General features: G+C 36.0%; 1 long non-coding RNA gene across 1 annotated transcript; it reads right to left on the bottom strand.

The window, feature by feature from the left end:
* Positions 1-5,886: 5,886 nt before the first annotated feature.
* Positions 5,887-20,777, bottom strand: LOC109248100 (uncharacterized). The gene is made up of 4 exons (XR_002071934.2): positions 20,705-20,777; positions 20,115-20,279; positions 19,331-19,527; positions 5,887-6,043 (listed from the first exon to the last, which is right to left on the bottom strand). It is a non-coding gene; the product is annotated as an uncharacterized LOC109248100 (long non-coding RNA).
* Between the last annotated feature and the right edge of the window lie 593 nt (positions 20,778-21,370).

Below are 21,370 nucleotides of genomic sequence, written 5' to 3'. Positions count from 1 at the left end.
TGTCTCAAAAATAAATAAACGTTAAAAAAAAATTTTAAAAAACAAAAGAAATCCTAATCCCAAATGTGATTGAACTTGGAGACAAGGCCTAAAGGGAACTAATTAAGGTTAAATGATATAAAGGTGGGGGCACTGATCCAATAGAATTACTATTCTGATAAGAAACAACAAAAGAGCTCTCCAGAAAGGGAACTAGTTCTCACCAGAATCTGACTACACTGGTATCCTGGTCTCAAGACTTCCAACTTTCAGAACTAAGAAGAAATACATTTCTGTTGTTTAAGGAACCAGTCTATGGTATTTTGTTCTGACAGCCTGAGCAGAATGAAACAAGGATTGTAAAAACATATCCTCTACCTCCAATAATTCTTTATACAAACTGCAGCCCAGTTTGGTTTCAGCTGGAGAAGAAATTAGAGACAATAGAGAGATGAATAAATTGATATATAAGTAGATCGATGGAAGAGTCAGTAGATGTATATTTCATTAAAGGCTCAGAGAAGAGCTTTAGTGACTTTGAAAATTTTTGAACGTTGTGCTATCAAATGTGGATCTATCCCAAGTTATTGACCAAGATACAAGCTCAGAAGTTACGCTTAAGCATTTGATGGAAGGTGTACCAATAGTTCACATTCTCCAGAGAGGCCATAATGACCAATGGAAATACTATTTTCAAGAATGTAATGGCCTGCCCGATTGGCAGAGGCCTTGAAATACAACCTCAGACCTTTTAAAAGGGTTATTAACTGCCAGTAGGGTCTAACCTGAAAGTCATTATTGTTTTTAGAATCTGTAGACATATGGAAAAGTAAAGTAAAAAAGTAATTACCTGCTTTTGTGCTACAGAGTGAAAGGGTAAAAAGCCACACAAAATAACGGATGTGGCTGTGCAGGACTGACAGTGATGCAGAATGTAGGTCAAATAAGTAGCAGATAAGAGTTTCTTTAATGAACTTTTCAGCTAGCTATAAAAAATATTAATGTTATATCAACATTATGCTGGGTTCTAATGATGAAATTATGTATATTGGGAAAGGAGGGAAATTAGTAAACACTAGTCTTGTGTCTCAACTTATTTACCATAAGTCTATATCGAATGATTCACTGGAAAGATTATTGAATGTTGTAGAAGAGGCTAGCATCCCCGAGGATGGGAGAAGTTTTTACAACTTTAAGTTTGTTGATATATTCATGTAATTATCAAATATTGGTGACTGCATTTCGTGTGTAATATATGACAGTATAAGAGTATTCTTTTCTATTTAGGCAGTCAGTTCTGAGAACAACCTATAAACAGCTTCCCCCAAAGTCTCCCCTTTATTATCATCCATCATGCTTAGCTATTTTAATTTGACACTGGCTGCATCTTGCTGCATCTTGCAATTCCACACTGACATTGCTAATTTCTAGAATGTAACCACAATGTTTGACATGATGCAGTCAGGCAGTAATCAAAAGCATATTTTCTGAGCTTTCTCATAAAACCTCAGTGAATATGAGGGTCTCCTTTTTAACTTACACGTGGTTGTTTTTTAAATATATTTTTAATCTATTATTGAGGTATAGTTGACATACAATGGTATATTACTTTCAAGTGTACAGCATAGTGATTCAACAATTCTATAGTGACATTGTAGTCACAATCTGTTACCATACAATGTTATTAAAATATTGATGATTGTATTCCCTCTGCTGTTTTCATCTCTGTGATTTACTTTATAATTAGAACATTGTACTTCTTAATCCCCTTCACCTGTTTTGCAACCAACCCCCAGCACTACCAGTTTATTCTGCCCATTTAGGAGTCTGTTTTTATCTCTTTGTTCACTTTCATTTTTAGATTTCAAATGTAAGTGAAATTGTATGGTATTTGTCTTTCTCAGTCTTATTTCCCTTAGCATAGTACCTTTTATGTCCATTCATATTGTCACAAATGGCAACACTATTTTTTTATGTCTGAGTAGCATTCCATTGTGTGTGTGTGTGTGTGTGTGTGTGTGTAAATACACACACACAACAAACTTTTTTACCCATTCATCTATCAGTGGATACTTGGATTGCTTCCATATCTTGGCTACAATGCTACAATAAACATAGGGATATATATATCTTTTTGAATTAGTGTTTTCATTTTCTTTGGGTAAATGCTCAGCAGTGTGATTGCTGGATCATACGATTTTTCTATTTTTAATTTTCTGAGCAATCTCCATACTGTTTCTACAATGGTTGTACCAGTTTACATTCCCACCAAGTGCATAAGGATTCACCTTTCTCCATGTCCTTGGCAGTGCTGTTATTTCTTGTCTTTTTGATATTATCCATTCTAACTGTTGTGATGTGATATCTCATTATGGTTTTGATTTGCATTTTCTTGATGATTAGTGATGTTGAAGATTTTTTCATGTATCTATTGGCCACCTGTATGTCTTCTTTGGAAAAATGTCTATTCAGATCCTCTGCTCATTGTTTAATTGGACTATTTATTTGGTATTAGATTGTATAGGTTCTTTATATAATTTGGATATAAACTCCTTATTGGATATTATCATTTGCAAATAGTCCCTTCCATTCAGTGAGTTGCCTTGACATGTTATTTTGGTAAAGTTCGAACAGTTTACTTTTACTTTTGTTTCCCTTGCCTGAGGAACCGTATCCACAAATACTCATAATCAGTTAAGGCTGATGTCTCTAGAGATTACAACCTATGTCTTTTTTAAAATTTTAAACCATTTTATGGTTTCTGATCTCACATTTAGGTCTTTAATTCATTTTTATAATGTTTGTTTATTTTGAGAGAGAGAACACAATAGGGGAAGGGGCAGAGAGAGAGGGAGAGAATCCCAAGCAGTTTCTACCCTGTCAGCGTGGAGCCCATATGTGGCTCAATCCCACTAACTGTGAGATCATGACCTAAGCCGAAATCAAGAGTTAGACGCTCAACTGACTGAGCCACCAGGTACTCCTCTAATTCATTTTGAGTTTATCTTCACGTATGATATAAAGAAATATCCTAGTTTCATTCTTTTGCATGTTGGTGTCCAGTTTTCCCAGCACCATGCATTTAAGGGACTGTCTGTTCACCGTAGTATATTCTTGTCTGCTTTGTCATAGATTAATTGTCCATATAATCGTGGATTTATTTCTGGGCTCTCTATCCTGTTCCGTTATCTATGTGTTTATTTTTGTGCCTCTACCATGTTGTTTTCATTATCATAGACTTGTAGTTTATCTTGAAATTTGGGACTGTAATACCACTGGCTTTGTTCTTTCTCAGGATTGCTTTGGCTATTCTAGGTCTTTTGTGGTTCCACACAAATTTTAGGATTATTTATTCTAGTTTTGTAAAAAAAAAAATGCTATTGGTATTTTATTGGGATTTTACTGAACTTGTAGATTGCTTTGGGTAGTATGGACATTATAAGAATATTAAGTCTGAGGGGTGCCTGGGCGTCTCAGTTGGTTAAGTGTCCGACTTTGGCTCAGGTCATGATCTCATGGTTCATGAGTTCAAGCCCTGTGTCGGGCTCTGTGCTGATAGCTTAGAGCCTGGAGCCTGCTTCAGATTCTGTGTCTCCCTCTCTCTCTGTTCCTCCCCCACTCACATTCTTTCTCTCTCTCTCTCAAAAATAAATAATATTAAAAAAATTAAAAAGAATATTAAGTCTTCCAATCCATGAGCATGGTGTATCTTTCTTTTTGTGTCATTTTCAATTCCTTTCATCAGTGTCTTATAGTTTTCAAAGTACACATCTTTCACCTCCTTGGTGAAATTCATTCCTAGGTATTTTATTCTTTTTGATGCATTTGTAAATGAGACAGTTGTCTTAATTTATATTTGTTACTTCATTATTAGTGTATATAAATGTGACTGATTTTTGTATTTAAATTTTGTATTCTGTAGCTTTACTGAATTCACTTATTCTAATAGTTTTTTGTGAAGCCTTTAGGTTTTAGTCCATCAAAGGTGAAAAAAAGTGAAATCTCTTTCATTAACATGAGAGAGTATCTTAAAAAAACACTCAAGTTAGAAAAATATGACAACACTTTCATTCATCAGCAAATAGTTATTAAGAACCTATGAGTTGCCAGCAACTGGATTTTCCATACTCAGTTCAAGAACTGAGTAAGAATTGTACACCTGATCCACTACAGACACTGTAAGTATTATCTAAAATAAGCCTCAATATTTAACTATCGCTCCTTTTCTCATTCTCTTTGTCTCTCAATAGAAAAGGCAGAATGATAAAGTAATCAGAGGAAACAGATCATTAGGTAATTTCTGGTTTATAGTAGAAAGAACAATGGCTTAGGGACCATATTTTCTGTCACTTACCAGGTACAGGATCTCTGACAAGTCACTTAACTCATCTGATGATAACAAAATAATACCCTGCTTAATAATTCACTGGTTGCCTTGAGACTCTTATTTGATAACATATGTGAATGTTTTTTGAAAGCTATCAAATGCTTAGTAAATGTTAGATATTGCCTCATTTGGAAAATATTAAAATAAATATCAAAATTATATAAATGTGTTTGTATATTTGTTATATATGATTATAAATAAGTATGTATAGCATATTGTTGGCTTTTAACCTTCCTGGCAGCTTCCCAGGTATAATCTGAAACTGGCCCCTGTACTCCAGAGGGCAGGGAGAGACCAAAGAAAGTCATATCACTATATTTGTAGGTGGAAATTTTTATAATAGCAAAGGGAATTTACATACTGAGTATTGAGCAGCACCAAGATGAATGGATCCCTGCACCTGTCCACCAGGTCTTAAGTTTATAAAGAGGCCCTAACTGGGCTTAGTCATGTATACCACAGAAGTATTTTCAAAACCACACCACCATCTCAAGGCTCTGTTTTTGGAGCAGCATCTGGGAGCAGGAAAGGCAAGTGGAACCACATTCCAAGGACAGGGGAGGGAGGGAGGAGACTCCAAATGCCCAAGTCCAATTTACTGGTCAATTGGTGGTCACATCTTTTTGATGATGTTTCCCAACACATGTATACATATAATGGAAACGTAACTCTTCCAAATTTCTCTTTTCAAAGCAATTTTAACATTATTAAATCCCTACCAATTTGATGTTTTTCATAAAGACAGGGAGCGTAATGTAATGTAAATGTAATGAATCACATTTCTTTTTAAGTAAAGGTAAAATTCTTCTACATTATTATAGTAATATTATAAAGTATCCCATATGTTATGTGTTATCAGTAATAGTGTTCCCTGAATCTTATTTTTCTAAATTAATAGAGTACAATAAATGTGTTTTGTATTAAGGAAGTCACAGTGTGAGTAGAGAAAATGGGTGTATGTGGAGAGTGTTCACTGTATTAAAGAATGTGTTCTGAAGGCCATTATTTCTGCAGAAGTTCAGAAAAAGAATCATTCAGCATGTATGGCAATAACTGGAGAAATCTTCATGAAGAATGTGTACAAGTTAGGATTGGTTGCATAAAAGTATGAGGACAGAGTAGTTTAAGGAAAATGATAAAACTTTGAAAGTATATCCTACCTCAGGGCCTCTGGGCATCTTGTTTCCTTGGAAAATTTCTCTCCTAGACATTTGCATGCTTTTCTTTCTCATTATATTTATATTTTGATACTTTATCTAAGAAGTCTCCTCAGATAACCCTATCTAAATTAGTACTTCCCTTAGCATTAATCATTATATGATGTTGTAAACCTATTTGTTTATGTATATAATATCTGTTTCTCAACCAACACAAGAACTGTATGAAGGCAAAAAGTTGGTCTGCTTCCTTCACTGTGATGAAAGGGAAGCTTGGGGATGGGAGTAGGCAGGTAGAAATGTGGAATTGGAAATGAAGCCAGGTCCAGGATGTAAGTAAAGAAGGGGAAAGGGTTGAAACCATGGAAGGTCAGTGTTCTGAAAGAAGCAGTTGTTGAAGCCACTCCAATTCTCTGAAACGTCATTTGTTCCATGAGGATTTGAAGAGTTCATTGATGGTAAATAGTAGTAAAAGTTCTTGGAGTCACCAATCTGAATATCTATTTCAGTCATCAGTGCTCTACATAAAGCAGGAAGAGGAAAATGAGTTTAGTATGTATTTAGTCCAAGATACAGGAGGTTGTGGTGATAAAACAAATAAATAGCATATGTTCATTTTCATATGATTTACCTTTTTTTCTCAAAAGTATACTAAAAAAAAAATCTAAGTGTTGAGTTTGTGGTTATTGAGTTAAGGTTGTACTATAATTAATATGAGGAGAGATCTTTTTAGGATTAAATTCTGAATATTCCCTGGATCCTACAGAAGGAAAATAGGCTGGACTCTGGGCATTAAGCATAATAGCCTAGAACTTTGGAATAATCAGAGAAAATTTAGAAGAATTAAGTTGTTGGCAGAGTACACTTAATAATCTCCTTTTTTTTTTTAATTTTTTTTAACGTTTTATGTATTTTTGAGACAGGGAGAGACAGAGCATGAACAGGGGAGGGTCAGAGAGAAGGAGACACAGAATCGGAAACAGGCTTCAGGCTCTGAGCTGTCAGCACAGAGCCCGACGCAGGGCTCGAACTCACGGACTGCGAGATCATGACCTGAGCCGAAGTCGGCCGCTTAACCGACTGAGCCACCCAGGCGCCCCAATAATCTCCTTTTTAAATGCTCAAAACAGCTGGACTCAGCCGTCCCCATTGCGACTGTCCCCTGCCACTCTTCTGCAAGGTTCTGCCACTTTGTCCAGACGTCATTTTTAAGCATTTAATCAAATACATACTCCCAAAACCAAGGTACTTGGACCATATGGTTGATGGTTTATCCAGAACGAATAATTTATTTACTTGTTTTTTTAAAAATGTATATAGTGGACGCAGCTGTTATATCACTAGACTAAAAAGGATAGACAGATGGTAAAAGCCAGATGAAATACAAAGGTTAAGATATTCATAACCATGATTCCTCATGAGACTGAACACAAATCCAGGCAGGATCTCCCAATAGATCGTCTGAAGTTGGAGACTTACCACCATCCCTTCTAAAATTACATTGGTCAGGTTATATCTATTTCTTCCTATTTGTGAATCTTCCACTCCAGTCAGACTGGTGGTCTTATCACTTACTGTGTGTTGATCTTTCCTTGTACCTCCCCGCCTTTGTGTTTTTGTTCTTGCCAGTATCTTTGTTTCTAACTCCATCCTTTGGTATCTTCACTGATCCAAATCTGACCATATTCCAACACCAAGTTCAGGTGAATCCTGAATCCTTCTCTGACCACCCTGACCCATTATCAATCTTTCCCTTTTGCAGATACTATAGTGCTCATTGTCTGTACATGTCATTCAGTAATGGTATCATTTCTTTTATTCAGTTAACTTTTTTTATCCCCAGGTTTTCTCTTTGCAAAAAAAAAATTGCATTCTTTTGTGTTCTGTCTTTTGTATCTTCTGGTACCCACTATATGCTTAGTTCTTCATCTTATGCACACCTGGTATTCAATAAATATTTGTGATTGATGGAAAAAAAAGTATTATTTATTTCTAATGAAAACAAACTCATGTTTAAGGGAATATAATGATTTCTTCTTAAACAGAGCACCATAATGTGAATACCATTAACAGTGGCCCTAGGGGCTGCAGTTTTGTACTGTATTATTTTTCTGTTTAAAAATTAATAATCTTGTACCATAGCTGCTGCCTTTTAAAATTTATTGGCATTGATTGGGATCTACTCTGGACTGTGATAGATAGCTTTGATTTGGGGCTTGGAGCTATAGTAGCAGTTGAGAATAGAAACAAAGCACAGGTTTTGTCAATAGGTCAAAGGACTGAGAATATAATACATTAATATTATCATTTTCATCTTCAGAAAAAAAGAAGACATTAACAAAGGCCATAAGGGATTTCAGAAACTGGTATGCATTCATTTAAACAAAGAAGGCATGTTTTTGAGGCATAGACTTGTACTGTAAGAATTAAGAATCAGTGCTTCTGAATATATGTTCCTACATATGTTTAGTATACTTAAGTGTATTTATTTTACTTAATATCATATGCAGGAAAATTTGTCAGACATCCATTTACCTGCCTTCCTTTGCAGTTCCATTCACCCTAGTTCTATTTTTTTTTTACAAGCTCTCAGGGCCCCCTGAGACCTGCCCCTCCCACTCCCCATAATGGAGTTTCTTTTCTCTGTTCCTAACTTCATACCAGAGCAGCTGCTCTTTCCAACAGTTGCCAGTTTGATCTCTTCCAACAGGCGGCTGCCTCAGCCAACAGCGATATTCACAGACTATATGTGCCACATCTCCCAAGAACATTTGTATTTATTTTCTATAATCCAGAGGCTACTTGATGAGCTATTTTTGAATTGTGGAGTAGGGTGATGAGAGAATTTTTGGAGGTTCCCAGAGTTTTCCTTTAGGCCACCATCTATACTTATTGGAAATAAAGATATATCTGATCTTAAATTAAGGATAAAATTATTTTTAACATATTTCTACTTGACTAATGATAAGCAAATGCTGGGTTCATCACTGTATTTATCATTACATTCAACATTTTCAAAAGACTCAAGCTCTAATGCTCTAATAATGTCATTTTTAAACAAGAGTGCCTGAATTATTGACCCAAATGACACTAGATTTTCTGTTACATTAACTCACTGCATGCAAATGCATTAAAATTCTCTCAAAATTAAAATTAAATTTTAAAAATTAAAATTCCCCCTGTACCAGTGCCTTTTTGAAAAAGCTCAGTATCTTTCTAGCCCTGTTAATTTAGAGGCTATGAGAATTCCCTGTCTCTAGAACCTAGTCTATCTCTTTACTACATACCTGAAAATCTTCTGGTAATAGTTTTTAATATACATTTTAAAATGCATATTTTCTGTGACATTGCCAGCTCTATGGTGAACTGCCATGAACAACGAGTTGACTGATTCCATTTCTTCTTCTCTACCCCTATTACTTTTCCATTTATCCCACTTGTTGAGGAAGAAATAGGAAATAAGTAATTGTCAGAATAGTTCACATGCCAGAAACATCAGACAGAGGGTAAGGCATTTGGGAGGACTTGGTGGGATGCAAATGTTGTAGAACTTGGACCTTGAGATATTTATTTCCATGCTTTATAATCTTTAGAAAAGGGCCATAACTTCCCAGTGGGTTTCTCAGAAAATTTCTACCAGAGGATGGAAATCTATTGGAAACTCTTTCTGTTAACAGGTTTCTTTGTTTCTGGCATGGTCATCACCCAGCAAAACTTACAGATCCCTTCTCAGTGGCTCTCTAGCCTCATTGTCTATGGAGTGAAATAGTCATTCAGTCAGCAAGCTAAAAAACCAGGAACGTTTTTGGTAAGATTGGCAATACACACCACTGTTGATCTTTTTTCTGTATTGAGATAATTTTCTCTGTATCACTCTATAGCAATCATTGAAAACATGATCTTTTGCTTCTTAATAAGCAGTATAGATTTTTGTCCCTAGAAAATAATTTATCTTATTGAAGTACAAAGAATTCAGACTTGTGACTACTCAATTTTTTGTTTGTTAGAACAATTAATGGTATAATATCATCATATAAACATGGATGGAACATAAGTGATAAAAGTTAACAGCTCGGAGCCTGGAGCTTGCTTTGGGTTCTGGGTCTCCTAACTACTGAACCATTTCTTTAAAAACAGAAATAAGTCTCTATTGAGCAAACATCCATCCATAGTTGTCACTGCATATAGTGTGGCATAGATTTCATGTTCTTTTCAAGACTACCGAAAATAAACCTTTACCTTTAAAAAATACTTCAAATACTAAATTTAATATTTATGTTCAATCTATAGACCTGAGGCAAATAATCTTAGATAACGGATTATTTTGAAAACAAAAAATAAAAAAATCCATATGAACAGTAATAAACTCTTTGCATAGATTTAAAAAAAAATTATCTGTGGTACAGAATTAAGTTCTATGTAGATCGACTAAAACCTATATAATGGTCATGAGTCAGAATCATCTCAATTTTCTAGGGTGATTTTGACTGAAAGCCAGAAGAGCGAATTCAATCCAGATTGAGAGAGAACCAGTGGAAATGGTAGAGAGAGCAGCCTGGACTTGATATAAAATATTATCATTGATTCCTGATAGGCCAGATTTTTTTTCTTTACATTTACAATCACTGTATTTTCTCCATGGCACGAGTATTAAATTGTTAGTTAAAATATGTGAAACTCAATGGTAACAGCAGATCTCGAGAATTAAATATCAAAGGGGTGATGGTCAACATTTCTACTTTAAGAGGAATGAGCTGAGTAATATGTTGTCCTCTGTGAAGTCACCGATTCTTGCACCACATTGTAACATGCCTTTTAAAATATTTACTTGGAAGTGTAATATATGCAGTCACAGAAAAGGGATAAAACATATACTCACAGAAGAAGATCAAAAGAAAAGTCAAGTTTTCCATTTTTGACTTCCATTCTTCCTCATTCTGCACTTTTAACTATTGCTTTTAATTATTTTATTAGTGCTTCTTGATTCTGTGTATTGATTCTCATCCCTAATATATGATGAATTGAGCACATTTACCCTACCACCCTCTCTCTACACTTCTTTCTCCAACTTATCTTTTAATTTTTCTCATGTTTACATTTATAATGTTCAATAATATTCTTAATCCTGTATTTTCGGGTCCACTCCCTTTACTATCAGTTGGATTCCCACATTGTAAGATAAGAAAAACAAACACATCCACATTTCTATACCTCTCCTTTCTTATCTCCTGACTTTATTAGCTGTGTCATTATCTTATATTATCAAGTTTTATAACATTTATATTTCCTTGTGTCAATACATCAAGGTCTTCTGTTTGGTTTTAGTTTTATTCTAGACCTTAAATACCACTTATTAGACTATATGACATGATTGTGTAAGGATTACTAATTATACAACCAAATGGTATGACTGGATCTGTGAAGAAAGGAAATATCTTAGGTCACTAAATCTGTACCACATGAAGAATGTTCCAAGCATCAAGATCCAATGGATTCTGTAACTCAATGCTCCAAACTCCTGAAAATAACTGTTAAATACCACAGTTTGCTTCATGCAAAAACCATGATTTCACCATGTTGCCACTTTTGCCAAGTTTTTAATTGCCTTTTTCCCTATTTTGGTAAAAGATACTAACATCTTGCACTTTCTGGTGATAAGAATCAGTTTTATTCTTGAGGACACTCCTTATTCTAATGTAAACCAATGATTTCTGGTTTTTCTGAACAACGATGATCCTGTGGGCCATTGAAACTCTTGGTTACTTCTACTGTTTGTTAAACCCTCTACCTTTGTTTGATTTTTCTTTCATTTTGCTACAGTAGCTTCTTAATTTTTCTTTTTGTTTTTAAGAAACAGGTACATAGGATATAAACTTTCCTAGCTTTTAGAGACTTAAAAATATCTTTTTTGTCTTAAATTTATTGATATTTGGGTTGGGCACAATTTGTTGATAGTTGTTATCATCGTAACACTATCTAGGCGTAAGTCTTTTTTTTGTCTACACGTTCAATTTGTGACTAAGGGGAAAGTCTCTCAGGCAAGATTTGATTCTAAAGCTGGATGTGCCCCTAATTGTAGGCATTTGTGTAAGTTAAAGATTGAATCACACTTCCTTTTACTCAGTCATAAAGTAAGCATGTTTAACCCTTAAGGTAAAGTGAAGACTCAACAATCAAATATACTGTACAATTGTTGCAAAGATTAAAACAACACATTTGAAGAATGCAGTAAATACTGGATACTATTTCATTTTGTTCAGCGCTAAGCAGATCCTTTTAAAGTGAACATTTTCTGTGCCTTTCCTAAGCTTTTTCTGTTTTGTTTTGTTTTTCTTTGATAATTTTTTCCCATTTGTTTCCATAGCTTTTCATTCCTGGACCTCCTATTAAATAGATACGGTTGTTTCAGGATTCATTCTCCATACCTTTTTTTTTTTTTTTTTTTTTCCCCTGGCTGTGTGTTTTTCTTGTTTATCTTGGAATATTTCCTTCATCATTGCTAGAATACTTGTTTTGCTTGTTTGTTTTGTCCTTAAGTATATTTTTCATTTTCAAGAACTTTTTTCCTATTGCTTGATTAGATATAAGATGGCAGCTTGTTCTTATTTACTTGGATACAACTTGCTTAAAATTTCTCTGTGGATGCTAATCAGAATTTTTTAAATGAAAATTATTTTCCATGAATTCAATGTTTTTATCCCTGTGGTTAATTGCTCCACTTGTTCATCTTGGCTCTTTGTCCTATTTGTTTTGTTGGTTTAATTTTTTTTTTTTTTTTATCAAGCGTCAGGTTTCATTGGTTGTCTGTTAATGTTTAGGATAAAGAACCATGTTGATTGACATAGGTAAATAGCTCTGGTTATCTCTCATTTGGTTTGTCCATTCCTCCTACATTCCTTTCTTCTAAATCAGTGAACTTACTATGGGCTCCATGTAAGAAGCTAGGTCTACTGAGGAACAGGTTTCTCTTTGGGGGCTATAAGTGGAAGTGTAGAGAGAGGCATACTAATATAGTAAAAAGTCTATTTTGGAAATGGAGCATTAGCATATTTCCCACTTGATCCCTCTGCTTTTCTTTTTTCTCCCTCGTCCTGCCACATTTCTGTTTAGAGGTGATTCCAACTATGCTTTGCTTTTCTCTTAGGATCATCAACCATCCCTGGGCTTTTGCCTTCCCTAGAAGTTAGCTATTTTTAACTTTATACCAAACATCCTACTGACCTCCACATTGCAGATAATGGTTATGGGACCACTATGACTGTTTTAAGTCTAGTGCCATCTGAAATCTTGATTCATAATAGAAAGAGCCTATTAGAGATGTTACTTGGTCTTCTTTCTGCTGGCTTCAGAACAAAATGAAAAGTTGTGGCACAGATCAGATACAGATCAATGTTTTCAATGCTTTATGGTGTTTATCCTTTAAACAACCCAGAGAAAAACTGCATACTATCTTTCTGTACATTTATTTTCCCCACACCCCATATTTCAATGGCTCTGGACCACTATCTGCTGTATAGAGCTTTTTGTTAGGATTCTTACTGGCCTCTTGAAACAAGGAGTGACTCCAAATTGTTTTCTCTTCTTTTTGCAATTGCACATTCAGTTGTCACAATGAAGATCAGTGGAGTCTAGGAATTTGCCACTGTAACTTGTCATCCTTCCTGTCCATGTTGCCCCAGTTTCCAGGATTGGGCTTTTGCTTTGAGTTACCTTGGCCCTGAAACACATTCATGTCTGTTTATCAGCTCCCTGTGGGTAAACCTCTTGAATGAAAGCCACTGGCCGTCTACTTTCTAGCCAACATTGCCATCGCTGTCCCTTGTCAGTATCCTTTTGGGATCCTATACCCTTCCATTGCCACAACCACATATCAACTTGGATTTGGTGCCTGGACAGCATGGAAGGAATGCTATTGTTGGATTACTACGGAGGTCTTCTCCAATTCAGCCCTCCATTTCGGCGACCATTTTGCTGTTCCCCATGCCCTGGAATCTGATACATAAATATTTCCATCAGATCCCACTGTTTATCCAGGACTATTTTTCATTGTACATATATATTTAGAAAAATATTCACTGGTAAGGAAATGAGCATTTTCCCCAGGGTATGGGCTCAGGAATCCCAAGAAAGTGACACTCAGTGCTGACCATCATATGGATTCCTGGAAGAAAAGCTTAATTCTGATCTGTACATTTCTAAAAAGAGAACTACATTGTAGAGAGCAGATCTCTAGCCAGCCAGTCTCATTGAAGAAAACAGTTGCTATGGGAAAATCAAACGTAGAATAATAGAGCCAAAAGTGACCTTAATAGTCATCTAATCCAAACTTCTAATTTTATAAGCTGAGATAAGAGGTGCTAAGTATCTGACTTAAGGATCTTAGCTTCTTAGTGACACAGCCAGAAATAAAACCCAAATCTTCTGATTCATAACAATATAATTGTGTTTATAAATGTACATTATGGGTATATAATTAACATTTCTAACAAAAGTTATAAGCATGAAGGTACTTAATTTCTTTTATCTCTTACTATAGACCAGACCCTAGACTATTATCTATCCAGTGTCTCATTCTGTCCTTAGAATAATTCCAAGAAATAGGTAGTATTATCATTCCCATTTTACAGATAAGGACACTGGCAGTTTGTGCATTACAATAACTGTAAGTAGCTACCAAGATTAAAACCTTAGTAAGAGATGGTCATAACTCAGTATGAGAGCCTAATTTCTACTATCATAAAGGGGATGAGAGGACTAAAAGGCAACAGTTAAACAGGTTTAAAATTCATATTCTCATTTATGTCTGTCATTACTACTCACTGGGCTGTCATGCCAGGAGCCAAAAATGAGGCTGAAAATGCCTTTGGCGGTCATATCCTTACCTGGTTTTATTTGGGTTAGATGAAAAGACAAAAGACCTAGCTTACTGCTTACCATTTCTAAGTGTTCACACTCTTATTCACATTCCTGTTTATTTTCTTAACTTGAGTTCCCAAGGCGTCCTTCCCAGGCTCCCCTCCCAAGACTCTTAGGTCAGAAGGTTGATGATGAAGGTGCAAGATACATGACTGGGGATGAACACTGTTATAACCTAGAGTCTGGGGGCTAATGAACGCCACCTTTCATCCTCAGGGGGGCTGGGGAAGAGATGGCTAAATACGGTTATTGCGAAGAAATCAACAGATTGTCCAGACCACCTCCATCTCCTTCCACGATTAACCTTCTCTTCATTTGGATGCTTTTTATCTGGCTTGACTATGTTTTTTCTTTAAATTGGCAGTCTGTGAGCATTTTGTGGGGAGAAGAGACAGGAGAGGGAATATGACTTGAAATATGGTTGTGGGTGTTTTTTAACAAGTTCTCTAAAAACCTTAAAAAAGACCTTTTAAAAAAATCTCTGTGAATTACCTTCTTTTGCTTCAAAAACATAGAATGTTCACTGTTCCACACTAGTTCATGATATACACCCTTTAGGGTAGAAAAGAATGATCTCATTTTAGGCACCCAACCAAAACAGAATAATTTATTTCTTTTAAAAGAAACATCTACTACTAAAGTTAAATGTATGGGGGTGCCTGGGTGGCTCAGTTGGTTAGGTGTCCGACTTCAGCTCAGGTCATGATCTTATACTCCATGAGTTCAAGCCCCATGTCGGGTTCTGTGCTGACAGCTCGGAGCCTGGAGCCTGCTTCGGATTCTGTGACTCCTCTCTCTGCCCCTCCGCCTCTCACTCTGTCTCTCTTTCAAAAATAAATAAACATAAAAAAAATAAAGTTAAATGTATGAGAATACATGGAGCATATAGGTTATTAACACAAGGATAGCAATTATTTTATTTTAATTAAAGCTTTATCTCTGGCAATAGGTTTAGTTGAAAATCCATCATAATTTCCAAATGACATCTTTAAGTTTTTCAAATGTAATTTGTTAAGCTGTCCTTTACTTTTTTCTTCCAAGAATGCTGGGAAATTGTCCTTTTGAAAGTCAGTTCCAAAACATCTTCAAGTTGTAAACCATGAGGAAAACAGCAAGAACCTTTAAGTGGAGATCAAAGTGTGGTGAAGAACCTCTGTTTTGGGTTTGGATTCTAAAGTATCTTTATGGGATTCTAAACATGGTAAAGATCACCTGTCACAAATCCACATTCATTTATTCGAATCAAGCAATCATACCTCTAGCTGCACCATTTAGAGACATGTTTAATGCCCTCTTTGCATTCAGATGAAAGGTATTGAGGTTCCTAATGCCTGCATCCACAATATGGTGGGCTCATTTCTGCTAAATAGAAGATATGCTTTTGCAAAGTCAACATATGGCTTCCCCATGGTAGAGATCTGCCTAAACATTGAAGAGAGCATATGGCAGAAGAATTTTGTAGATACAGTGGTAGAGTCAAGAATGAGAAGATGATTTTGGGCTCATTGCCCTTCCATTTTTCTTTTATAAAAGGAAGTCAAATTATTTGGTCTTACACATGCACACACTAACTGAAAAATAGAAACCGTGTATCTATTGAGTTGCAGAGTGACATTCTTATTTCTCCTGGAAATGTAAGAGAGAAATATGAAGTATATGTGGCTCCTGATAAAACATGGCATTTTTGAAACTCTAGTACATTATACAAATGAGTACAATAAACTCTCTTTGGGGGGTACCTTTTCAGTTCAAGAGCTATCTGTTTTTCTCCAGTAACTGAACTCTGAGCCATGGTTTGGTTCTTCACCAACCATGATTACATTTAAGTTGTGATTCTGAATCCCCTAGCCATAGCTGATTACCCAAGCTGTGACAATCTAATTCTATTTCCCAGAAATTGAGAATTGGGATTGAGCAAGAACAGGTCCTTCATTTCTCAGTGTCACTGGCACTGAGTATGGAAACTTAGGATGCATGGGATAGTCTAGATCTTTGTAAGAACAAAGGAGAGGCAGACACAGAGAGGCTTCTAGTTGTCCTGGGCCTGCATAAGACCCAACTCTAGTTGGTCTTTATACTCCATCATATGCTATTTTATTTTTAGAGTCCTTTTTTCTTTTTGCTTAATCTAGCCTTTTGTCTGAATGGGAGACTTTTAATTAATATGTGTAGTGTAATGAGATCCTATAAAGGCATTAGTTAAAATACCAAGATGGAGGGGGGAGGAAGGTAAAGTTGGAAGCCTTCACGGACTGTCTTTTCCTTTTTTCCCTAGCTTATTGTATACTGCTTTCTAATTGTATCTAAATCCCTTTCCTGAAACAGTTTCATGGTAGAAAAATGCCTTCTTAAATTTATTTTTGTTCCTCTTTCTAGCCCCACCCAGCACAGTCCTAGAATTCCTAGGAGGACAACTTGTGTCTTTTATTTTATTTTATTTTATTTTATTTTATTTTATTTTATTTTACTTTATTTTAACTTTTTATTTTAATTCCAGTTAACATACAGTGTTACATTAGTTTCAGGTGTGCAATATAGTAATTAAATAATTCTGCATTATTATTGATTTCAAAAATACTTTTCAAAATAATTTCCCATAATTCTGAGTGAGATGATTTCCATTTATCTCTCCTCCATTTCCTCCACTGCCTTTCCCCAACCCCCAGGTACAGAGTTAAGGAACTGCAAACAACACTTCACAGAAGGCATATTTCCCATGAAGAAGGAACACTTGCCCTCATATGGAATATGTCATTGGAATTTATTGCTGAATGGTTGGCCATTCTGGAGAAAGTCCCTTGAAATCATATGATTTAGTAATCACTCTTGATAAATCTTTTTTTTAAAAAACAAGAGAAACTATTTTAAGGCTTGCCGTGCAAATCTCTGAAATGTGACAATTGAAGGATCTGCAGTTTATTTCTGTATTGCAGACCGTCCCTTAATGCCTGACTTCTTTGTAAAAATGAATGTTCCTACTCTTTCTTTTTCTGAAAGAAGGAATTATCCCACAGTTTAAACAGAGAAGTTGCAGCACGGGTTCATCCTCTTAGTGGGAGAGAGACCCCATATAAAATTCAGAAAATTCAGCAAGAGCAGCAGAACAAACGGGATGTTGTATGAGTGACAATGATCTCAGTTTCTTTCTAATATGAAAAGACAGCTGGGTTGAGGCACTTGGACCACCCACTGCTGGAAGAAAAATGCTTGAATCCTCAAAACCTTTGATTTGCTAGTTTGTGGAGGTGAGAATGTAGGGCTCACAGCATGTGCTGGAGAAGTAAGTTAAATTTCATCTACTCATGCCTTCCCACCCTTCGCCTACAGAAGATTTCTAATTGAAGTCTCTGCTAAGGAAATGTCAGCCTAATATCTACTTGAAACTTTATTTGGAAGTTTTTGTGGGGTTATTAGGCCTTTATTCATCCCTTTGAAAATGAGATACATTTTAGAGTTTTTGTTGGTCGTATTTTCTGTTTGTTTTGTTCTTTTCTGTTTGCTTTGTATCTATGACAGTAGTGGATTACAGTGGTGTTCTTTCCTAAAATGTATAGCTTCAGAAACAGTGAAAATGCTATGATGTGGTTACAGGGTAACTTCAAACTGTACTTCCTTAGCCATTTGTTCACTCTATGCTCACTCCAGTGAATGGTGCAAAATACCTCATCTTTAAAATAAAGGATTATACTTTTATTTTTTTTATTTTGTTTAAAAAATGTTTAATGTTTTATTTATTTTTGAGAGAGAGACACACACACAGAGTGTGAGCAGGGGAGGGGCAGTGAGGGAGGTAACACAGAATCTGAAGCAGGCCCCAGGCTCTGGGCTGTCAGCACAGAGCCTGATGTGGGACCTGAATTCACGAATTATGAGATCATGACCTGAGCCAAAGTCAGACGCTTAACCGACTGAGCCACCCAGGTGTCCCAAGGGTTATACTTTTAAATAAATAATTCCATGTCTTTGTTTTACAAGTATATACCTCAGAAAAATATTTTGCCACAAAATATATTGGCTACTAAAGGCTCAGGGAAATATATGTGTAATCAGAGTGTGAAACTCAAGACTACACTTTAGGTTTTGCCTTCAACCCTAACTTTTTCTAACTGCCAGTTACTCCTGAGTATTTCATAAGAACACCATTTGCACACTTAACACCATTCTTGTCAGCCCCTTCAATTATTGCTTCTGGGCAGCTTCTTTAGCTTTGCAGCAATTTACTCTACACAAAACCAGCACCTGATACTTCTTTTAAGGTGAAAACACACTGTTCACACAGGAAGAGGACAGTAGGAGGAGGACAACTTCACACAGGTGGAGGATTCATTTTTACATACAAGTAATAAAGCCAAGAGCAGGAAAGTAGCTGATATCCCCCAGAGACCAAGGCCTCAAATCGTCATTAACGGTTAGACATGGCCTAATCCATTTCCTTCACATAAATAATACATTGAACATGAGCCAACCTGTGGTACTTGTATTAGAATGAATGTTTCCTGAGAAATAATGCCCTAAAAATGAAAGATAGATTAGTAGTGTGTGGATGTATGTATTCTCCTCTGTGAGGAAACCTTGGTTTTGTCCTTTCTCTTCACCAGTGCTATCTTTGCATTTCTTAGTCTGGGCTTGAATATTTGCTGTAACTTCCTTGCTAGTCAGGTAGCTCCAGCATCCCATACCATTACCAGTGTGGACTGCTACATATTTGATCATGTCTGTCTCCCTTGATTATAACCACAGACTTTTTCTTTCTCTAGCACTTTCATAAAACCAGGGTGAAGTTCTACAGATCGAAAGAGTTCAAAACTTGTTCTAGTCTGTCCCCAAAATGCAAAATCCTTGACTTCTCTCCCCAAACAGGTAATAGCAAGACATCCAAAGTCCACTTTACCTTCTTCTAAGGATATTCTTTTCCCTCCTGCTTGAAGCCTAGGGGTTCTTATACACACATCAAGTGATGGAGGAAAGCACCATGGGATCAGTCCAATGTCATTACACATTATGTGGTGAATGAACGACAGAGGCTTAATACAAACTAATGTAGAGGAGGAAAAATAATTGTTTCTTCTGAGTTCTTAGATGAAACTTCTATAATAAAAGACAGATGAGCAAGAAAAAAACAGGTTATTAACATGTATACCTCCTGGGGAAACTGAGTAATTTCCTGAGGTGGCTTAGAATTCAGGCTTAAATACAGTTTCAACAGGGGAAGGGTAGGGGGTTTTTAGGACTCTTTGGGGAGAGTAAATGATTCTTAGGAAAAAATAAATAGGCTCTTAGAAGAATAGATGGGAGGTATGACAGTTCATGACAAAGTTTGCCTCAGTGTAGACTCCCCTCCTGTGGTAAGAGTCAGTCCTCCCTGGTTAACAAAATCCCTCTGGGAAGAAGTTTAGGACAGTTGAGTTTGTTTTGGAAGATCTATCTTTAGGCAGATAGGAGGAGTTCAGAGAAAGCCTCTTCCTGTATTAGCTGTTTTTAAAGTGACTACAACTGAAAATAATCAGTATGCTGAAGGAGCATATTTGGGGATGGCATATTCTGCTACCCTTCACTAGCTTGACAATTTGTGTCCAAGCAAAGAAATGGACTGAATCCCATTTTGCATAGCAGTTACCTATACTAAAACAGTGTGATCATCTATAATAACAAATATTATGGAGAAGGATACTTACTCTCCAGTAATTTGCTTCATGGATAGTTGCCAGCCAACCTAGCTGGAGACATTTGATTTAAACTCATTTGATCTTCTTGGCCTCAGGGAGATGACGTGGCAGAGATAATCAGTTATTGTAAACAAGTGCTCCTGCACCAAAATAGTTGAGGAATGGTGAGTCTTTCTGGTAGAACAGGAAGGGAAACTAGTTTCTTTTGTAAAAGTTTTGGAATATTTAAGAGCGAGACACTCCCCCAGTAGGTAAGGCTGCCCTTATAATTTTGGTCCAAAATTCAGTAGTGGAGCCAAGTTCTTTCTCTCCTGAGGTATCACCAGTGAAGGAGTCAAGCTCCTTTGTAACAGTAATGGGGGGAACAATTACTTTCCAACAATGGGGTCAATTATAGACCCTCAAGAAAGTACTATAGATCTACAAATGTATTTATTTGTCATGTACATTAACTCTATCAACCTAACAGATGCTGTAAAAACTGAGTACATTGTCTACCACATCACAGAAGAACAATCACCAACCCCAGTGATAAACCCCTTTCAGAGTAAAACCACCCTTTTCTCCCAGAAGTACTAAGACTTTTCCCATTTGTTTACCCTTTGAAGCTTAGCAAATGTCAGTGGTTCTAAGATGACATCTAATCCCCATTTATTTTTTAGCAAAAATGGCTATATCTGTTTCAAAAGAAGAGAATAAAAACAAAGCAATAAAAACACAATAACAACACAAATACAGCACAAAATAACTTTTAAGAGCTTGCCTCAACCTACATCTTGACCTTTAACTTATCAACCCTACAGTTGAATTCTACTCTTCAATAATGGCATTATCTGTAATTCCACAAAAGGTTCTATTATTGTCAGAACTGCTCCTTTGCTAACTAGAATGCCCTCTGTAATTTCAGTACCTGGTGATTTAGCTCTTATTTTTCAGAAGGCTTGTTCAAATCCCAGCCTTCACTGAGGACTAGGCAGATCTGCATATGCTTTTTAGTTCCTTCTGCACTGCCTCTAACAATGCATTATTGTTGTGCTGCACCTAATTAGCTACATGACTGTAACTTTTTTTGTGATAAGAACTTTTCAGGGCAAGGAATGTGTCTAATTCATTTCTTTATGTCTGTTATCAAGACATGCCTTGAACACAGTGGATCTTTACAAAGAAATATTCATTTAGTCAAATACCTCTCATTGATTCAAATGGTGGACATGGGGTGGGGATACATTCAGGATAATTGATATTCTAATTAACCTAGTAATCTA

Source organism: Panthera pardus, unplaced genomic scaffold (genome assembly GCF_024362965.1).
Source record: "Panthera pardus isolate Hobbes unplaced genomic scaffold, ASM2436296v1 HiC_scaffold_25, whole genome shotgun sequence".
Classification (NCBI taxonomy): domain Eukaryota; kingdom Metazoa; phylum Chordata; class Mammalia; order Carnivora; family Felidae; genus Panthera; species Panthera pardus.
This window is presented reverse-complemented; position numbering and strand designations above follow the sequence as displayed.